Here is a 23,362-nt window from a genome sequence, read left to right as displayed (position 1 = left end):
GTATAATTAAATAAACGCAATTTGCAATTAATTAACGATTACGAAAATTAATCACCCCTTTTAATTCTTGCAAATTTGTAATATTTAACCATGTTCATGCAATTTAGATTATGAAAATAATAAGAGGCTCGTGATACCACTGTTAGGTTATGATACATATGACAATTCATAAATCATGCGGAAAAAACCATTTAGCCAGGAATACATATTATTTACACATAATCATATAGCATAATTTAGATGCATACTCTTTGTTGCGTGCCTTCCCTAGCTGCGCCCGAACCGAACAAGAACAAGTCTTTAGGACTCCAAGTGTCGTCCCTCCGTAGATAGTCCACAGCACGTCCGGATCCGCCTTAAGATTGACCAACTAGAATCGCCCTTAAGGTACTAGAATTTTCGGCACTCTTAGGTAAGAAATATGGCTGAATTTTTCTCTCAAAACTCACTTTGAATACTTGAATAATCTCTGAAAATATGTGACCCTAGGCACGTATTTATTGAGTTATGGAAAGGGAATTGGAATCCTAGTAGGATGCGAATTAATTAAACTTAGAATCCTACAAGAACTCTAATTAATTAATTTATCCTTTTAGGAATAGGAATTTAATCATATACTAACTCTAATAGTTTTAGGAATCATGCATGAACACAAACTCACACACACACGGCAGCCACGAGGGCCGCCCATGCGTGTGCGTGCGAGCAGCAGCCCACGCAGCGAGGCCATGGCCTTGGCGCGCGCTGGGCCTGCCTTGCGGTGGGCCTGGGCGCTGCCTTGGCTGGGCGCGCGTTTGGCTTGCTGGGCGATGGCCCGACTTCGTGCTGGGCCTTCGTCCGGCAGGCCTCGTCCGATGCTAATTCGTACGATACGCTTCCGATTAAATTCCCGGTTCCGGAATTCATTTCCGATACGAACAATATTTAATATTTCCGATTCCGGAATCAATTTCCGTTTCGAACAAATATTTAATATTTCCGTTTCCGGAATTATTTTCCGATTCCGATAATATTTCCGATTCTGACAATATTTCCGTTTCCGGCAATATTTCCGATTCTGGCAATATTTCCATTTCCGATAATATTTTCCGATACGTACCATGTTTCCGTTTCCGGCAACATCTACGACTTGGATAATATTTATATTTCCGATACGATCCATATTTCCGTTTCCGGCAATATCATCGTTTCCGGAGTATTCATTTCTTGCCTGTGACGATCTCAGCTCCCACTGAAACCAAGATCCGTCGATTCCGAATATCCATAGATGGAGTATCTAATGCCATTGAATACTTGATCCGTTTACGTACTATTTGTGTGACCCTACGGGTTCAGTCAAGAGTAAGCTGTGGATTAATATCATTAATTCCACTTGAACTGAAGCGGCCTCTAGCTAGGCATCCAGTTCACTTGATCTCACTGAATTATTAACTTGTTAATTAATACTGAACCGCATTTATTAGACTTAACATAGAATGCATACTTGGACCAAGGGCATTATTTCCTTCAAAAAGCAGGGTACCAAAGGAATGCACTGGGTGCGAAAAGATAATGTCCATTTACCAAAAGGAATAAGGGGGTTGAGGGATCAGGAATGTAGCACATTTCAATAATGAAGTAGGCTTGGAGAATTAATCATAATCCCCAATTATTATTGTCAAAAGTTTACCATGCTAAAGGAATGTCATCTTTATCTAGTGTAGGACAAAGTTGTGTTAGAGGTCGCATGTCGTGGGGGTTTAGAGGGATAAGGAAAGAGGAAAATCTTCTTCCTGGGTGTTGTTGGAAAATTGGTACGAGAACAAAGGTAATGGAAGGAAGGGATAAATGGGTTGATGGTCGGGTGCTAGTGTTCTCTTCTGATGTTCATCTTGATGAGGCTAGATCTTGAAAAGTGTGTGATTTTATGCTCTAAGGGCCAATATGTTGGAATGCTGAAAAGATAAGACATAGTTTTGATTGAAAGATGGCCATGATATTTTATCAATGGAGTTGCCAGATGAAGATGATGATGATCATCTTCAATGGTCTGGGGAAAATCTAGGCAGTTTACAATTAAGTCAGGATACATTTCATATGTGATTTAGAGGCCGGATAATGAGCTACCTCGTGATACCAATGACCTTGTAAATGATTTCTTTCACACTTTATGGTCTCTTAACATTCCTCCTAAGTGGAAACTCTTCTTATGGAAGATCTTATTAGGTTGTCTTCTAGTTTCTGTGAATCTTTGTGCAAGAGGTATTCAAACTGACCCAATGCGTGTGCAATGTGGTGACCAAGATGAGGATCAACAATATTTATTTCTGTTTTACCCGTTGGCATAACAGATTTGGAGGAGTGGATCTTTGAGCATCCATTCCAAATTCAATGAGAATTTGTCCTCACGGGATTGGGTTCTCTACAATATTCGGCTTTTCATTAGCTCAGATGGAAAAAATGATGACATGTTTCCATAATTCATTAGTACCTTGTGGGCACTTTGGCTTGCGAGAAGTAACATGATCATTCGGGGAGTGATCTAGAATTTAATTAACGGGTGTTTTTGGTCATGTTTAGGGAACTTTGGAACAGTTTCACATTTTTATCAAAGCTCGTCACCATGATAATTTGTATAACCAAACACAGGAAAACTTTGACCGCCCCCACCAGGATTTTGGAATGTCAACGTTGGAAACTATTTAGAAGGACAAATTTAAATTAATTACATGTCATCTGCAGATAGATGCGGCTTGGAGAAAAGAGAATAATCGGGCGGGAATATATGGGATGGTCTTTGTCAGCAAATTATGTCTATCGTATAGTATTCACCCAACATGAGGATGCACTTGGGGGATGACTCATTAAACTGCTCAAGATGATGCTTTGGCTTGTTTACATGCATTGCAATGGGCAAAGGATCAACTTAGTGATTCGCTTTTAATGTTAACTACCTCAACCAATCTAGTTACAAATATTCAAAGGACAAAGTCGCATGATATCCATCGGGAATGGACAATTGCAAAAATTCGGCGTCTGGGAAAGTGCTTTGATCGATGCGTGGTCTACAAGGCAAGTCATGACCAAGTCCAGAAGGCACAATTCAACAAGGATTTGCTTGTGGTTCTTTTGCAAGGGAGATATATTAGATTAGTTTATCTTTCTTTTTTTCTTCTAGTTACTCTATCTTTTCTTCTTATCAAAACAAAAAAAAGTGTTTTGAACGGCCGAATCCCCCTTACTTATCATTACTCTCTATAATTATAATTATTAGTTTTGTAGCTCGTGCGATGCACGGGTTTTTATTAAAAAAAATCCAAATTACTCCGTACTAAATATTATATCTCTGGATTTTGATCAAACAAAGTATTATTTATAATTCATACGCAGTATAATAAATTGGATGATACTAAATTTTTGATGCCAAAAGATAAATATAAAATTAATCAAACCTAGAAAATTGTTGTACATGAGTAACATTTAATAATTTCATAGGATTCCATTAAAAAAATAGAATATTTTTATATAATTTAAGCCTTGATGTTAAACAACACTAAAATGTGTTTAATAATTGAAAGATTTACACATACTAAATACTACGTCGTACATCTTATATGGAGAACTATCATGTGGAGTACATAATTAATTAATAAGGAATGGACAAAACACTTAGTACTAAAATTTGATACTTATTAAGAAAGAACGCGTAGTTAATTGGTTGCAGCATGCTACACATTCTTCTGGATGCTTAGCAAATATCACATCCTACTTTTAGTCTCAAACCACGATTCCTAACCAACAAACGGAATATCCTACACAATGAACAATGATCATTAACTATGGACAAATAAACGTAATATTAACTCAACTCACTTTGAATAAAACAAATTCATTCAACAAATCATGAAATATTAAAAAAAAACAAAAGTTAAAAAGAAAAACAAAAATATAGAAGGATAATACATAATGCTTAACCATATGTTTTTATAATTGTGGGAGGTATGATTAACCGTATAGGAGTAACGCTTTAGTATCATCCAATTTATTATACTTCCCATATATGAAGCATTATTTATTATAAAACATATGGATGATACGAAGTATAATACGGTTGTTTTTATAATTGTGGGAGGTATGATAATTAACCGTATAAGTTTAATTATCTTTTGTTAATTTGCAAAATTTTATCTTTTTGTTTACTTTACAAAATTGACCTTTTTGTTTATACAAAATTTTATCTTTTTGTTTGTTAGACTCGGATTTGTTAACGGATTATTTTACTATCTCAAAGTTATTTTTCATTTTATTTTTATCTAATATTTATTTTAAATTACATTTAATGACATGGCTATCCTATGTGGCACTCCGAAATCTCTCCATAAAAAAACTATATGTTTGGGCTCCCAATTGACTCTCAATTGGGCCACTAAGTCCAAAGCCCAATGGCTCTAAACAACAGCATCAAACCTACCAATGGCTATTCAGCCATCCATTAAGGCCCAAGGCCCAATAGCAATAAATGACCTATGAGCATTTATTATGCAAACACTATAAATAGGCCGCCAAGGCTCACACCTCAAGGTACGTCCAATTTATCGCCTTAAGACTACTCTTCTAGAGAACTTCTCTCTAGAATCCGAGCATCGTTCTTACTTAGGCATCGGAGGGGCTTTCCTCGGAAACACCCCCGAGGCTAGTGACTTTGCTCTTGTGCAGGTGAATTCGGACTCTACTCATTCAAACAAGCAAGATCTTCAACACATACAAAAGGGCCTTCATTCGAAGCCCATTGTTTCCATCTTTACAACACCGGAACAATTTGGCGCCGTCTGTGGGGAAGAACACTTCAAAGCCTTTGAAAGACATCAATCACCTCTTTCCGCGAAAATGGTGAATGATGTTGTTAACAACAATGACGACGATATGATGGTGCGGTCAGATTCAGAATCTGACCAAGAGGAGCACCCTCAATCGATGGCGAGGTCACAGCCAAGCAGAGCTACGACCGCCACAAACGCAGGACCTCCGATTCCAACTAGGGAAGAGCTCACTGCGGCCATGACCATCATGCAAAACTTCCTCTTCAATGAGAAGCAGCAAGGACTGGCAAATGACCGCAGAGAAGAGAGGAGGACCAGGCGAAGGCTGAACGAGCCACCCAGTGCGGAAGTATCCAGACCCGAACGAGAACTCCTTCCCTTGACAGGTACACACTTGACGTCGAGGTGGATGGAAAGCACGTGGGACACCCAAAAAAGGGCACAACAGCAACCAGATTGGTTTGCGAGACCATCGCCTACTCCAACAGCTCTCCAAAGCGAATCGACTACTCGTAACACTCGGGTCCGAAGCTCGGTGCTCAGCAGGTTGAGGCCCTCGGTCCACTCAAGGTTAAGACCCTCGATCCATACGAGACTCGGGGTGGGCGAGCCAAGCAGATCTGGCGAACGACCCGAGGTCAGTAGCCGAGAGAGAAGAAGAGACAGGAGGCATGATCGAACCCCTAGCCCCCATCGTACGCCCGAACGTTCTAATCACAGAACCTCGGCAAACGAAGGCATCAGGGCTAGACTCGGGAAAAGAATCATGACTCCCACGTCATCCCCTTTCTCGGACGAGCTAATCATGGAAGAAATACCGAAGGTAAGACTGCCAGCGCACCTGACCTACAGCGGAATCACAGATCCGAGGGATCATGTCATCTCCTACGAGCAGCAAATGTTCTTGAGTCCCTACTCCGAAGCATGTTGGTGTAAATATTTCCCAACCACGCTAACCGGAGTGGCGGGAGAGTGGTTTAGATCGCTGCCGAAGGGATCGATCAAGAGCTGGAAAAAGCTGAAAAAGAGATTCTGCACACAGTTCGTGAGCAACAATCGCCCCGAGCGAACCACAACAGAACTGACCTCAATCCAACAAGAAAGAGACGAAAGTCTAAGAGAATTCATGGCCAGATTCATGAAGGAATCAACAAACATACCAAACTTGCAGCCAGACGTGGCCATCTTCGCTTTGAAACACGCGCTCCAGGAAGGGAAGTTCCGTGACGAACTCTCAATGAAGAACCCCTCCAGAATAGCTGACGTGCTCCAAATGGCCGACGCGTTCATCAGAACCGAAGAGTTCAACAAGGCCGCTGCAAGATTGAAAGGATCGTCGGATCCGAGAGACACAAAGAATACCCAGAGCAAGCCCGAGGGCAGCTCAAGGAAGGGGAAAGAGAAAGTAGGAGCTAGAGAGATGAGCCCGAAGAAAGACGGGAGAAGGGGTGAACTTCAACCCAAGTACACCAACTACACTCCACTAGCTCTGCCCCGAAAAGAGATATTTAGCCTCAACAGAAATGACGAAAAGTGGAAACTATCTGGGAAGCTCAAGTCCAACCCAGCTCGGAGAAACAAGAACAAATGGTGCGAGTTTCATGATGACTTCGGTCACCACACCGAAGAATGCAACTCGCTGAAAGACAACATTGAGGACCTCGTTCGCCGAGGCTACCTGAAACAGTACTTGTTAGACCGAAGGGAGGAAAAAGAAAAGGCCGCAAGCGGCAAACAACACGAGCAACCCCAGAAAAGGATCTACGAAGCAACAGGGCACAAGAAGAATGACATCCTAGTGGTGTTCGGGGGACAGAAGTCTGGCCAGGCCAGCAAAAAACACCTAAGAGCCCTCTCCCATCGGGTCAACTTCAGCGCGGTGGGAGACAACCAGCCACACCCCCCGAACATGACCTTCACTGCTGATGATTGCTTCGGAGTCCAGTACAAACATGACGATCCTCTGGTCATTTCCATGGACCTCAATAACCACAACGTACATCGAGTGTTAGTCGACGGAGGAAGTGCCGTCAATATCATCTTCAGAAACTGCTTCGAGCAGCTGATCCTCGAAGAGCCAGAGGAAGCACTGACGAAAGTCAGTTATCCTCTGATCGGATTCAACGGATCTGCAGCTATCCCTCGAGGAAAGATCACCCTGCCAGTCACAGTGGGTGAAGGCCAGGCAGCAAAAACCCTTCGGGACGAATTTTTGGTGATGGACTGCGACTCCGTATACAACGTAATCATGGGGAGAACCATGATTCACAAGATGCAAGCAGTCCCCTCCACATACCACCAGCTGATGATATACGTCTCGGATGCAGGATTCGCCGAACGAATCAGAGGTGATCAAGAAGTGGCGAGAAGAACCTGCCACACTGCTGTCCGAAAGTCCAAACTAGGGGACGGCCCCGAGGAAGAAAAAGGAGCTACGGGAGAGGAAAGCGAGGCAAAAAGGAGAAGAGCAAGCACGAGCAGCTTGTCTCCCGCAGAAGTTGATGCCCGCCCCGAAACCCTATCTCCCGAACCAGATCAAGAAATGGAGGATATCTTCCTCGAAGAGGATTCAGACAGGAGCGTCCGAATAGGCAAGGGCCTAAGCTCGGGGCTCCGAATCGATTTGATCCGATTACTCAGGGATCATAAAGACATCTTTGCATGGTCAGCAGCAGATATGCCAGGGATAAATCCGAAGCTGATTTGTCACAAGCTGGACGTCAACGCTGAAGCTCGGCCAGTCAAGCAAAAAAAGAGGAACTACTCCTCGGAGAAAAACAAAGCCATCGCCGAGGAGGTGAAAAAGTTGCAGGAGGCCGGATTCATTGAACCATGCATGTATCCGAAATGGCTGGCCAACGTGGTGATGGTCAAAAAAGCGAACGGCTCATGGCGAATGTGCGTGGATTTCACAGACCTGAACCGAGCCTGCCCCAAAGACTGCTATCCCCTGCCAAGGATAGATCAATTGGTTGACTCCACCAGCGGCCATGCACTGCTCAGCTTCATGGATGCCTTTTCAGGCTACCACCAAGTATTCATGCACCCCGATGACAGAGCAAAGACAGCGTTCATCACAAGCGCAGGAGTGTTCAACTACAAAATGATGCCTTTCGGCTTGAAAAATGCCGGAGCCACCTACCAGAGGCTAGTTGATCACGTCTTCGCCGACCAGAAAGGGAGGAATGTGGAGGTCTATGTGGATGACTCCATCGTAAAAAGCATCAAGGAGGAAGACCACGTCAAAGACTTGGCAGAGACCTTCGGAAATCTGAGGAAATACAGCATGAAGCTGAACCCAAAAAAATGCGTCTTCGGGGTGAAGTCAGGGAAATTCCTCGGATTCATGGTGAGCGAAAGAGGAATTGATGCGAACCCAGACAAAGTCCAAGCGGCATTGGATTTACCCGAGCCGAAGACCAAGAGAGATGTGCAGAGGCTAACCGGCAGGTTAGCCGCACTAACAAGGTTCATATCAAAAGCCTCGGACAAGGGAGCCCCCTTCTTCAAAGCACTGAAACCAAAGAACCTCCCCGGAGGAGAAGCAGAACCAGTCAAGAAAAAGGGGGTCCCGAGGAAAGTGGATCCCGAACTGATATGGGAACAGGAGCAAAAAGAAGCTTTTCAGCAACTCAGAGCCCACCTAGCTCAACTACCGACACTGGCCAGACCAAAGGAGGGGGAAACCCTGTACCTGTATGTCGCAGTTAGCCCTGGAACCGTCAGCGCAGTGCTTCTTCGGGAAGAAGAAAAGAAGCAACAGCCAATCTACTTCACCAGCCGAACACTCACAGGGGCCGAAACCCGGTACCCACTCATCGAGAAAGTCGCATATGCAGTAGTGGTAGCTGCACGAAAACTGAGGCCATACTTCGACTACCACCAGATCACAGTGCTAACTGACCAACCGCTCGAAAAAGTACTCGACAAAATAGAGAGGTCAGGAAGATTGGCTGCCTGGGCCTTCGAACTATCAGAGTTCGGCATCAAATATCAGCCGAGGACAGCAATCAAAGCACAAGCATTGGCAGACTTCTTGGCCGAGTGCTCATACCAGGAAATGCTGGATGATACGAAAAGCACTTGGGAAGTCTTCACTGACGGATCTTCCACAATAAACGGCTCAGGAGCAGGAGTTGTACTAATCCCCCCGACGGGGAAAAGCATAGAGTATGCATTGAAGTTCGGCTTCAAAGCAACTAACAACGAGGCCGAATATGAGGCCGCAATCGCAGGGATAGAGCTTTGTTTATCCCTGGAGGCCGAGCATGTTTGCCTCAAAACTGATTCCCAGCTTGTAGCCAACCAGATCCGAGGGGAGTATGAGGCCAAATGGCCCAGCATGACAGCTTACTTAGCAAAAATTAAATCCTTAACGTCAAAGTTAAGATCCTTTGAAGTCATTCTCATCCCCCGAGGACAAAACACGCAAGCAGACGCACTGTCAAAACTCGCAAGCTCAACACTCATCGACCTAAACAGGTCGGTCCACGTGGAGGTTCACCAAGAGAGAAGCATTGACTTGCCACCCACCACAGTATGCAGCTTACGTACCGAACCCAGCTGGATGGACGCAGTAGTTGCATACAAAGAAAGGGGAGAACTTCCCGAGGATAAGCTGCAGGCAAGAAAACTGAAAAGATTCAACAAGTGGTTCATCATCAGCGCCGAAGGAGAGCTCATGAGGAAATCATTCTCTGCTCCGCTGCTAAAATGTGTGGGTCCAACAGACGCTGACTACATCCTAAGGGAAATCCACCTCGGGATATGCGGAAACCACATCGGAGGCAGGACATTGGCACATAAAGCTCTTCGGGCTGGGTACTGGTGGCCCACTATGGTTTCCGAGGCAAAGCAGATGGCAAGGAAATGCGAGAAATGCCAAAAGTTCGCACCAGCCATCCATCAACCAGCTCAAACCCTACAATCAACACTGTATCCCTTACCATTCGCACAGTGGGGGTTAGACATCATTGGTCCCTTCCCCTCAGCGACGAACCAGAAAAAGTGGTTGATTGTAGGAGTCGACTATTTTAGCAAATGGATCGAAGCCGAAGCTGTCTCCTCCATCACCGAACCTCAGGTCCGCAAGTTCATATGGCAGAACATCATCACAAGGTTCGGCATACCAAGACTGATGGTCTTCGACCACGGGAAACAGTTCGACAACACCCCGTTGCAAAAATGGTGCAAACAGTTCGGCATACACCTAGCGTACTCGGCAGTCTGTCACCCACAAAGCAACGGGCAAGCCGAAGCTGCTAACAAACTCATCCTCAATGCACTCAAGAAAAGAGTCGAGGATGACAAAAACAAATGGTTAGAAGAGCTACCCGGAACGCTATGGTCCCTTCGGACCACTAAGAAAGAAGCTACCGGGCAAACACCGTTCCACCTTGTATACGGATCCGAAGCTGTAATCCCTGTGGAAATCGGAACAGAAAGCCTGAGGATCCAGGCATACAACAGGTATGATGGGCTCCAAGGAGAGAGCAACAACCAACTTCTATCCGAAGCTCTCGATCTACTGGACGAAGCTCGGAACGATGCAAGGACACTCAACGCAGCCTATTTGCAGAGGGTCAACAAGCATTACAACCGAAGAGTCAACGCCAGACCCCTAAAAGTCGGTGATCTAGTACTCAGAAACGCCGCCTCGGTTCAGAAAGGACGGATCCATGGCAAACTCTCAGCCACTTGGGAAGGACCATACATCATCCATTCCGAAAAAAGGCCAGGCACGTTTATGCTGAAACATTTAGATGGAACAATTTTGAAGAACCATTGGAATACCGATGTTCTCAAGAAATATTTTGTATGATCTCTGTCTGTAAACCAAGTAAGTTGTTTAATGAGAAGAGGAAAGCCATTGGCACCATGAGTTTCATTAAACTTATCTCTATATTTATTGTCCCTTTATATATACATGCAGCCTCGGATCTGATCAATCCGAGACTAAAAACAGGATTGACTTTGCCCATTCCTTGATAAAATGAAAGAAATGACCAAATCATACACTTCAGGGAATCGTCCAGAATCCTCGGATTCGCGGTACCCTAATAAAATTTGTTCGCAACAAACAGTCGCTCGAATCAAGTTATAAAACTCCGGCTCAGATCCACGGATCGCCGAAGGCATAACTAAGAGGCAGACTAGCGATCTCTTGCCCAGGTTTCCGAACCACAAGAGATCGGAAGAACAATCCAAACCTCTGAGCAGATCGACGGATTTGAAGAGTCTGGAAACTAAAGAGTCTCTTAGCAGATCTACGGATTTGAAGAACTCGCAAAACTAAAGAGTCTCTTAGCAGATCTACGGATTTGAAGAACTCGCAAAACTAAAGAGTCTCTTAGAAGATCTACGGATTTGAAGAACTCGCAAAACTAAAGAGTCTCTTAGCAGATCTACGGATTTGAAGAACTCACAAAATCAAAGAGTCTCTTAGCAGATCTACGGATTTGAAGAACTCGCAAAGTTAAAAAGTCTCTTAACAGATCTACGGATTTAAAGAGCTCGCAAGATCAAAAGGTTTTTAGCAAGTCTACAGAAAGAGGAGCTCGAGAAATCTACGGATTTAAAGACCTAAAATTGCGAAAGTACAAGTTGAAAAGAAGCAGCCAAGTAACAAACATTCATTTTTTATTCAATATTTGGGGGGAGTACAAATACATTGAAAGCCTCAAAAATTGAAAACAAAATGAAACAGTTAAAATCGGCAGCCATCAACAGACAATACCGGCCTACCGAAGTACTAAAGAAAACAAAAAGAAATGAGTACAACGCAGCGCCGAGGCAAAAGGGGGAAAGGCAAGCACATGTTCGGAAGTCCTCAACTGGAACCGACCGACTCTGAAGAAGACGACTGCCCGAATCCCTAACTCTTGGGAGTCTCAGGAGCATCCCCCAGGGGAGCATCCTTCGAAGAACCCCCAGCAGTAGTATCACCTTCGGAAGTCGCCTTCTGGGCCCGAGCCTCTGCAAGAGCAGCTTGGCGCTCAGCTTCAGCTTCGTCTCGATCGGCCTGGCACTCCACCAAGTGATCCTGGGCCCTCATCCAGAGCGGAACCTTCTCATTCCAAGGGAAATGAGGCATATGCTTCGCGAACATCCGTCGAGCACCCAGGATGCCATTCCAGTATTGCTCCCTACACTGATCAGCAGTGTAGAGGTCAACTCTCTCTTGCTCCAATTTCCGAATGGCAGCATCCTTCTCTCGGATCTTCAGCTGAAGAACGGGCACCTTGTCAGCTTGGTTCTGAACAATCTCCCGATGCTTGACAAACTGCTGAAGCCTCGCCTCCGCTTCCTGGCTCTGCTTAATGGCCGCCTCAAATTTAGAAGTCATCTCCTTGAGAAGACTGTCCTTTTCTTCAAGTTCGCTCGCAAACTTGGCGGCCATTTCTTTCCTCTCCTTGTCGAAGGAAGCTATCTTTTCAGCATCCTCCTCGACTCGGAAAGTAAGCTTCCCAACTTCGGCCCCGATCTGCTCAGCCGATTCCCTAGCCTCACGACTGTACTGAAGGTACAGTTGCTTGAGGTCCACCATCTCGGCGAAGAGCTGCCCAGCCTTCTGGTCCAAGACAGGGATATCACGAGCATAAGCCTCCTGATACCTCCTCAGTTGCCTCTCCTCAACCGAGCTGCACTCGGAAGTGAACGAGGACCAGAAAACAGCCTGGGAAAGAAGAAAAGACGAGAAAAGATGAGGAAAGGAGAAAACAACAAACCAAAAACGGAACTCAAAACAAAATTTCCAACACTTACCTCATTCAGATAATATTGGGCCATCATAGCTGGGTTCCTCTCCTCAGCTCCAGGAACCCTCCACTGCGGGTTGGCCCGAAGAAGATTCTCCCGTGCAGCTTCGGGACCCACCAAAGATCCCACGTGAGCCATGGGGTTCTCCCCCAAAACCGAAGCTCTAGCATAGCGAGCCATCGCCTCCCTTACCTCCTCGGGGATCCGTTTCAGCGGAACATCCGAGCAAGGGTCAGCGTGGATCAGTCTATCCAGGGCCGAGGTCGAAGTAGAGCCCAAGGTCGAGTGGCGCCTCTTCCTCGTCAGACCCTGCTCGGGTTGCTCCTCCTCAGCAGAAGGGACCTCCCTCTCAGCTTCGGGAACCTGTATGTGAGCTTCGGTGAGATCCACCATCTCCTTATCTGGACTTTTCTCCCTTTCGAGAGAAACGTCAGCAGATTCTTCCTTCTGCTCGGCCACAATTGGGACATCCGAGCCAGGAACAAGGTCGGCTTCAATTGCCTCCATCACCTTGGTTATATCCTGGATCTCGATCCCTAAAGCAGCAGACGGCTTCAGCGGAGAGGGGATGGTATCTTCCTCAGCCAACGGTTGGTCCACGGGCGGCGGTTCCGCAACCACCACACTCTTCAACTTCTGCCCTGGCAAGGGCATGAAGTGAAGGAGATTTTTGGGAGGAGGCATGACTTCCGAAACCGCTTCCTACAGGGCAAACGCTCAAAGGTCAGTTTCAGAAAAAGAGAGAACGGACCACAAAAAGCTCCAAGTCAGAACAAATACCTTCTCCGAAGACTGAGAAGCTTTCGCTTTCTTCGGATGCACAGAAGGCCTCAAAAGAGTGCTGCCCTTCCTTTTGCGCTGATCCTAAACAGAGGAGACCAAGGGCCAATAAATGTAAAAGAAGACAAAGGAAGGAATAAAGAAAAATCGCGAAGTACCCGGTTCCTAGATAAAGAGATATCTATCCGAGCCGGAGATGAAACCGAAGGAACGGCACGCGGCACAGCGTCAGTCCCAGGACCCTAAAAAGATGGTCCAGGACCAAGACGTTAGCCGACGGCCAACCAGAAAGAAAGACAAACAAAAGACTTCGAGATATAGAAACACTCACCGGATCCGAGGTTGTCCTCAAATCAGGGAGCACGACTTTCACTGGAACAGCTTCGGGAGAAGAGGCAGAATCCCACGGATCAGCTCGAACTTCAGATATCCGAGCGACACCCGACGGAGACAGCACGTAATCCTTCAAGCGAGGATTACGAGGATTCTCCTTCCCGAACTTGTAATCAGGGGCCGAGTCGTGAATGGTCTTCAGATCCAAAGAAATGCCCAAGACCACAGGATCAACGCAGCTAAAGCCGTACTCTGCAGAAACAAAGCACAAAACAAAGTCAATAAAACGAGACAAAAAGGAGGAGGACAAACTTACTAAAGCACGGTCCCAGCCGAAAGACACCTACCCCTGTTAAAAATCCTGCTGAGACCGGCAACAGCAAGAATGTCCTCCCGCAAGATATAGTTGAGGTTCGGGAGCCAGTTGGACGGCAGTTTGTAGTTGTCCTCCCGAGCCAAAAACCACTGGAGGAGATCCACGTAGTGGTGATGGTTCCGATCCGGAGCAGCCACGCTTCGCATATCAGGATCAGGAGTCACAAACCACTTCGGAGGGCGGTAAAAATGTGGATGCTTCGGATCTGTCGGCACACGAACGAACAACCACTCCGTCTTCCAATTATGATCAGAGATGAGGTAAGGGTAGGCCGTAATGTAGTTCGGCTCCCCCTTCCTTCGGGATCTTTTGTTGATGATGGTCCACCAACCATACCCATCCCCCTTGGAAGCGTGGTTGAAAGACAGATCGTGCAGATCCCGAAACACGGCAATAGAGCATGGAAAGTTAATAAAATCGCACACCCATCTAAATCCGATGATATGCCTCATAGATTTGGGGGTAAGCTAGGCCAAACTGATGTTGTACGACACCAGGAGCTCGGAAACGAAGGGATCCAAAGGAAAGCGGAGACCGTTCTCCAAATGATGAGTATACACAGAGATGAACCCCCTCGGCGGATGAGTCACCCGAGGACGCTCCTGGTCGGGAAGCTCGCACCAGTACCCCAAGGCGTGCTGGATTCCGTATAACTCTTCGGCTCTCCGATGGTAGTTCCCCAGCTTCGCCTCCACCAACCAGTCACCACTGACCGATTTTTCCAAGGGACCATCGATCTTAGTGGTCTCATGCAGAATCGGGGCATACTTGCCCTGCGGATCAGCTTCAGTCCAATGAACTGGAAACTCAGGGTAAGAGCGGCGCACACCCGAAGAACCAGCTTTCTTACCAGAAGTTGCGCGTTCAGACACGCTAGACCCGCCGACAACATCATCTTTTGAAGCATCCCAACCAGTCGAACGCCTCTCCACCGGCCTCTCCGAAGGCCGACCCCTCGAAGTTTTCGGTAACCTTCCCGAAGGCACGTTCCCCCTCTCACTAGAGGAGCCAACGACGAACTTGCTCTTGCCCCTATTCTTTGCCATGGCCGCGAATTCTCGGTCTAGGGTTGAGATTGAGGGGTAGAAGGAAAAACGAAGAAAAAAGGAGAATTCAGAAACAAATTACCTTTTTCCGAAGCGGAATTCGCCGATAAAACGAACAACACAAGTTCCCGAAGTCTAAAGTTGGCCGAATTTCGTAGATCTGAAGAAACAAATTGCACTGCGATCGCCGGAATTTAGAGAGAGAATGGGTTTGAAAGAAGGAGTAAAAAGTTCGAAAAGAGCAAAGCACCCCGTATTTATAGAAAAGAAAAGGGGCGCATCAACTTCCTCAACCCACGATCTCCATAACACAATACAACTCCCAACACTTGTCATCAATGCAAATCATCCCTTTTCAAAAAAGAGAGGGAACTTTCGGACTTCTGACAGCTGGAAACCCACCCATTTAATTCTAAATGGACCGGGTCTGGGGGGCATGTTGTTTGGGCTCCCAATTGACTCTCAATTGGGCCACTAAGTCCAAAGCCCAATGGCTCTAAACAACAGCATCAAACCTACCAATGGCTATTCAGCCATCCATTAAGGCCCAAGGCCCAATAGCAATAAATGACCTATGGGCATTTATTATGCAAACACTATAAATAGGCCGCCAAGGCTCACACCTCAAGGTACGTCCAATTTATCGCCTTAAGACTACTCTTATAGAGAACTTCTCTCTAGAATCCGAGCATCGTTCTTACTTAGGCATCGGAGGGGCTTTCCTCGGAAACACCCCCGAGGCTAGTGACTTTGCTCTTGTGCAGGTGAATTCGGACTCTACTCATTCAAACAAGCAAGATCTTCAACACATACAAAAGGGCCTTCATTCGAAGCCCATTGTTTCCATCTTTACAACACCGGAACACTATATATATACAAATTCGAAGATAAATAAAATGACTGCATGTAACGAATTAAAAACAAATTTCAAATTAAAAATAAAAACCTTATGTCAAAAAAAAAAAACAAATTAAAAACAAAATACTTCGTAGCAAATATGTACTGTCATATCTCGTATGTTGGGAATAAATATTTAGGACAGCCTAGAAGGTTCGAAGATAAGTTTAATATCATACGATAATCAGAATTAGAATAATAAGTTATGTAATGATTATGTGATTGTAGATAAGGAGCTTAACTAAAATAGGGTAGTAACTAGCAAGGTGCTACGATTGACGACGTAATTATAATTAATAATTGCTAATTGTTATTAATAATTAATAATAATACGGAGTAGTAATTCATAAACGCTAATTTCAGAAGAATTAGCAATCATAATTGGTTGGTTAATTAATTATGTGAATGAATGGTGAGTGGTGGGCGGCGACAACAACAGCACCAACATAAGACTACTGTAGACTATGTAGTATAGTTGTCAATGCTTTTCATGTTAACTCATGTTGGCTGGAAGATGGCCCATGTCCACATATTATCACCAAAAACCGCCAACTAATTTAAGGCCACTTCTTTTACCTCCTCGCACATGATTAGAATTTATGCAGCCTCTAAATTCGTGGAAATTTTCGACTTTTGTTTCTTCACCAAACCTAATGACCACTGGCTCAACTCTATTTACTCCCTCGTTTCGTAATGTATGTCCAATTTTATATGAAAGTAACTCTTTTTTTTTTCCCGAAATTATATTACCTGAAGCTTTTTTTATCTTATCTATTTCATTCGTTTAAAAATAGTTGTAGTACTTTTATTTTATGTACTATTCATATGTTAGCTTTGACTTTCTTTTTACACGTATATAAAAATAAATGTTATCATATAAAAAAATATGATTGGATTAGTCTCATTGTCTAATACTTTTCAATTATAGTATTCATATAATCTCGTCTGCTAACACTTGAGAAAACGTTTCGCTATTGATCCTATTCCTTCGGCCTAAAAAGCAGTCTGAATTATCAAAAGATAAATAAATTATACTAATAGTTAATTAAAGAAATTAACGATTAAAATTGTGCGTTGACAAATATGAAAGTCAAAGTGGTGCAACTATTTCTAAATGGAGAAAGTATATTTTTCTTAACTTATTTTGTTGATATGTAATAAGTCAAACATAAAGTGTCCTAAGTAGTCAAATATATTCCCTCTTGGGCTATAGCTGAATTGTTGTGTTTACGAGATATCCAGGGTTGTCAAATACTCAAATCGGATGATTAAATTTGTTTTGGGTTGGTTATAAAAGGTTCGGGTCCCATCAAAATCGAGTAATTTTGGGTCAATATATTCAGGTTGATTCAGATCAATTTAGCTAACTTTCAATTTGGATTATGTCGGATCATATATCATTTCGGGTCAATTTCAGTTCGATTACTTTTTATTCGGATCAATTTCGGGTTTAACACGATTTTGTACGGTTTGGTTTGGTTCAGTTCGAGTCGAGTTTGTTCTGTTGTATGTTAGATTCAGATACAATTTTGATCAGCTTACCTTCAGATCGGATAAGTTTGTTTTAGGGTCAAGTTTGGATCGGCCTCTTGGTTCCGGGTTAAATTCAGATCGAGTGAGCGTACCTCGTATTTGAGTCAGTTTGCGAATTAGGTTTGCGGTTAGATTTTATATCGGTTTAACCTTGTATTCTAATATTCTAAAGATCTAGTGACTTTCGAGTTTACAATCAAACTCGGATCACTTTATTTTGTATTATTCTAAGAATTAATGCCACATAAAGATTTTTTATAGTTTTATTACTTTTCCTCCCAATTATTTTATATACAAAAAGCGTAGAATAATTTTTCACACGTCTAGTAGGATTCACATTATTAGTAGTACAAATTTGTTTACTTGAGTCAGATTAATAACGAGTACATTGAATCTGGCCGATTTGGTTGAGTGGTTTCAGTTATCTTGAGTCAGACTATTTTCGGATATCAGAAAATAATCAAGTCAAATTGACAACAATTCGGCTGAATCCAGATACCAATTGATGTGGGCCTGGTTAAATCTGGTGTAGGGTCATATCAGGTTGGTCAATTATGGTTGTTACCAGGTAAAATCGGTTTTATGATTGCTATCGGAACTAATGTGGCTTCAGTTCGGTTCAATTATCGGATGTAAATCGGTTTACTGGTCTCCTTGGGTTATTAGCGACCCATATTCAAATCTTGAATTCACGGGTTAAATCGGATTTTTGGTCAACATTGGATATGTTCTATCGGTTTTGAAATCCCTCTTTTTAGATATATTTAGTTTGAATGTCCGTTAGCTTGGGTCACTTTTTAACAGCTTTAGAAATAACCCACGAACAACCCCCACATGTGAGTCTGTGACTGAAAGTGTAGTACCACATTGAAAAATAAGAGATGTCCGATTATTAAACCACCTTATTAGGTTAGGGGCTAAAATTGTGGACAAATTACGTACGAGGGAGAGTGTTGAGATGTGAGTGAAAGCGTTGTCCCACATTTAAGAATGATAGATGATTAAACTTAAGCCACCTTATAAGGCTAGGTGATTATTACTCCTTTTATTGTCAAATAATTTTAAATGGAATCTTATTTGGACTCGTAAGCGGCGTAAACTTTAATTTTTTTAATCAACCGCACACTCTATACCTATTTAATTAGTACAAACTTTTATATAAGGCGGTCTTATATAAAATACCACCTTGGTGTCATATAAGTTAAGCACTGAAATTAATTAGTTAATGTAATACCCCGAATTTTTAAAACTCGATTAATTATGCTTAATTATTTTTATTTAGTTAAAATCGTTTTAAATCCTAAATTCAAACTTTATTTTTAATTAACGAAGTTTTATTTCGCTTGAAATTTTTAATATTGTTACACGATTTATTAATTTTCAAATTCTACGATTTAATTTTTAATTTACGATCTTAAGCTACTTTTTAAATAATAGTTATTTCGTAATTTATTTCATTTTTTTTTTATAATTTTGAAGCGTTCTTATTATATTCGAAAACTAAACTATTTTTCGTTAACGATATTTTTATAAAAGATTATTTTGAAACTTAGTTTTAATTAAGAATTTATTTCCATTATAAAAATAGAAATCGTTTTTCTGAATTTTGCCTAACTAAAGGAAATTACCAAAATGCCCCTAAAAGCAAAATTGGCATCTTGCTCCCTCTTCCTTTGTCCCTCACGTAACTCCTTCCTCCCTCTCTTCCCTAAAAGCAGTCCATGTTCATGCCTTGCTCTCCAAGGACTTGACACTATAAACAAGACAAATTTTGTCTCAATTTTTCCAACCAAATCAGTTAACAAAACTGAAAACAATCACCACCATTGCCGCCCTCTATAAGCACAAACAAACCAAATTTCTGAATCAAAAATCAAACCAAAAACCAAGTTTCCCCCCCCCCTTTTGTTTCTCTGATTTGAACCAACCACCACCACCATAACCACCGACTACCACCGTGACATCCCCCACCACCATCCACCACCATTAACACCAGACCAACCACCCGACCACCACTGTACCCCACCGTACTTCCCCCAGCCCTCCCCCTCTTTCGTCGCATCTCCCCAGCTCCATCTCCCCTTTCCCTGTCGCACTGCCGCGAACCACCACATCACGCAACCACAACCACCATCATCAATAAATTATTGTCCAAGATCCCCGGCGAGCCGCCGGCAAGGACCAACCCGAGACACCCCTCCCTCAAAAATACCCCTACCCTGCTTTCCCCTCCTCCGTTCGACCACCATTTTCTCCCTTCATCGCGGCTCTGCCTCCGCGAACCCTCACACCATCACCGTCGCCTCCGGCGCGGTTTGCGCTGCGGCACCGCCCAGCTCAGGCGGCCACCTCCTCTGCTCTCCTCCTCTCCTCCTGCTTTGCCTTCCCCTGTTCCTCCCCTCTCTCTTTTGGTCGAATCCCAGGAAACCAAAAACCCAATTACGTGACCTTATTTTATTGCTTTAACAAACCCAAATCACAAGCTGGCCCAACTCTAGATCTTTGGGCTTTGGGTAAGACATATGAATTTTTAGATTTTCAATTAATCAATATTTATGAATTTTGTTTTCGATATAATTATTCACTAATAAATCGTTATTATTTTTCAGGTTTAATTATTAATTTTACTAAATAAATTATTAGCTTGAATTTACGGAACTTAAGTAATATTTTCATAAAAATCGATTTATGAAATACTTCGTATATAAATATACTTCGATTAAAATTTCGTTTAATAATAATATTTTCATTAAATTTCGAAATTATACTTTTATTAAAATTCGTTAATTATAAATTCATTACTTCTAAAATTTATTTATAAAATACTTATTTTAGATTATTTATCGTTGTAATACTAATTCAATAATTTAATATTCTGAAAGAAATCGGACTTGGAGCTCAGGAAGAACGATCCATCAGACGGGAAATATAAAACTACGGTTGAGGTAACGGCTATTGCTAGTACGCGCAATCCACTTACAAATGTATTATGAAATTATGACGTTATGATTGGATTTATGAATTAAATGTTTTGATGTGTTTTATGGATTGTGGGATGAAATATGATTTGATTGAATTGTTTCCTATAATATGATTTGATTGAGTTTTCTCATAAAATGATGTTTATGCAATGCCATGAAAGAATTGATATTTTATTGACCCCAGGATCAAAATGATGTTTTATGATCTAAAAGAGTTATGTTGTTTCAATTGAAATACAAGCCAAGGCTTAGTAAAATTACATACAACATGATAAATGAAAGTGAAAGACCTGGTTTGTCTGGCGGTATATAAACTACCATCTTCCTATCTATCGGTCATGCATGCACCACGGACACCTGTCCACCCATGGATCACGAGCCCAGGCTCCCATGGTTTATGAGCCCAGGCTCAGGGCCCAGGCCCCATGTTACGATGAGCCCAGACTCTTATGGGCCCAGGCCCAGTGGAGAATTCCTTCACGGTTCGTACTTGCCGACAACTAGCATGTTAAATTGCAAAGTTTATGAATAAATTGAATATGATGTTTTATTAAATGTTTTACTTATTCTATTCTCCCTGTGTTACTAAATAAAATGAATTGAAATGATTTACGTTGCTAGGGTAGTCGTTACTGAGTCTTCGGCTCACCGTTTTGTTTTCCATTTTAGGTACTGTGGGGATCGATGGAAATGAGTAGAGGCAAGGAATTTTACTTTAATAATATTCACCTAGTTTATGCTTAAAGTTATAATAGTTTAATTAAAGACTTTTTAGTAAGTTATGTACTTTTATTTTGAGAATATAAAGGATTATTATATTAAATTGAAGGTTTTTATGGCTTATGTATGATGTTGCCTTGTAATTTCCAAGAGGGAATTACGGCAGGTAATGTCCCGACCAAATTAGGTTAATTCCGCTGCTAATTATGCTTTAATATTTGAATTAGAGGTCGGGGCGTTACAGTTTAGCAATGAAACTAATTAGTTAAGCACTAGAACTAATTAGTTAGCAATCAAAGTGATTTTTTCGGTAAGACGATCTTACACAAAAGTTATCGTTTAATTAGTATCGATTATAGACTTTATTAACCATTCACAAGTATATATTCCGCAAGAACTAATTGGTTGTTTGGTTCACGTAGGATATAGAAGTTTCCACGAAATTTAACTTTTATGGGACGTAAATTCCATAATTAAATTTATTCGAATTTCCTAAAGTTTTTTAATTGACCGATTTCCTAAAGTATTTTAATTGATGGGGAAGTAATTTCGCATGACAATTTCTACACACAGGTGGGGGTTTGCTTTTGTCAAGAAAGCAAATTCCCAAGTGTTGTGTTAAATGGAAACTTTTTTATCAATTGAACGTTCACATACCTTGCATATTTAGGAACTCTCACTTCGTACAATTTTTTGTTTTGTTTTCTTTGGCATGCCAAACAATACGGAGTATCTAGAGCTGTCAAAAATTGACCCGACCTGAAAACCCGACCTGAACCGACCGAATCCGTAACCGACCGTGACCCGAAATTACGGTAAATCAGGTAACCCGAAACCCGACCTGTACCCGACCCGAAAAAACCGATAATCGATTTTGACCCGATGTTGTAACACCCGAACCCGACACCCGACCCAAAAATGACCGATAACCGAACTGACCCGACCGAACAATGACCCGAACCCGATTCGATACCCGACCCGATGTCAACCCAAAACCGATTGTAACTCGATGAAACCTGCTATTGACCCGACCTGTGACAACCCGCTACCCGATTTACCCGAGTTATCAATGACACGACCAAATATTAACTTCAACGATAAATCTATTTTAATTATTTATTGCTAGGTACTGAAAAATTTAACTCTAAAATAAGTTAAACAAAATTTTTTAGAATATAAAATAATTAAAATGTATATGTTAATTATCAGACCCGAGTTTGACCCGTCCCTGAGAGTGACCCGACCTGAATTCTATTTGATCTGATTATTATCCGATCCAAACTAATACACGAACCCGAAAATAATTGTGTTGCAAACCGACTTAAACCCGACTCGATAAGACCCGAACCCGAAATTACCTGCTACAAACCGACTTAAACCCGACCCGATAAGACCCGAACCCGAAATCAAACCTGGCCGAAATGTGACCCGATCCGAACCCGACCTGAACCCGAGATAGGAAAAAACCCGACATGACCCGACCTGAAATCGACCCGACCGAACCCGAACTCAACCCGGATGGAATATTGACCCGACACGACCCGACCTGATCATGACCTGAGACCCGGGATGACCCGACCCAAACCCGACCCGATGACCTGTTTTGACAGCTCTAGGAGTACCTAACAATGTGTAGAGTTGAACTCTCCCAAATACTACTCCCTTCGTCATTTTTTGTTTTTTACGTTTGTTTTGGGTGTCTTAAAATGTTATTTACGTTTCCTTTTATACTATCACATAAATGCTTTAATATTCTATCAAAATTTGTGTTCAATTATTATTTTAACCAATTAAATTCATTGGGTCATTTAATCTCTCACATTTTCAATTGGGACATTAAAATTTTCTCATTTCCCCAATATCAGAATTTTGATAAAAGTGAAAACATTAAATAAACGTAATTTGCCTTGTTTAAATTAAAAAAGATAGAGAAATCTCAATGCACATTAATTAATATTTAGCCTGCGCTCTATTCATCTGATTTCCACTTATTTTTCCTGAACTTAGCTTATCTGAACTTATCTGAACTTAACTGAACTTATCTGAACTTATCTGAAGTTATCAGAACTTATCAAAACTTATCAAAACTTATTTTAGTTATAAATTGTACTTGGTCAACCCTTATTTTTTCTGAACTTA

General features: G+C 42.4%; 1 long non-coding RNA gene across 1 annotated transcript; it reads left to right on the top strand.

Moving 5' to 3' along the window:
- The first annotated feature begins 19,257 nt into the window (after positions 1-19,257).
- LOC130466115 (uncharacterized) lies at positions 19,258-22,995 on the top strand. Its single transcript, XR_008926135.1, has 3 exons — positions 19,258-20,035; positions 20,405-20,467; positions 21,173-22,995. It is a non-coding gene; the product is annotated as an uncharacterized lncRNA (long non-coding RNA).
- Positions 22,996-23,362: the final 367 nt, after the last annotated feature.

This window comes from Spinacia oleracea, chromosome 1, assembly GCF_020520425.1.
Source record: "Spinacia oleracea cultivar Varoflay chromosome 1, BTI_SOV_V1, whole genome shotgun sequence".
NCBI classification, from domain to species: Eukaryota; Viridiplantae; Streptophyta; class Magnoliopsida; order Caryophyllales; family Amaranthaceae; genus Spinacia; species Spinacia oleracea.
The sequence above is the reverse complement of the archived record's forward strand: the minus strand, read 5'-3'. Positions and strand labels throughout refer to the sequence as shown.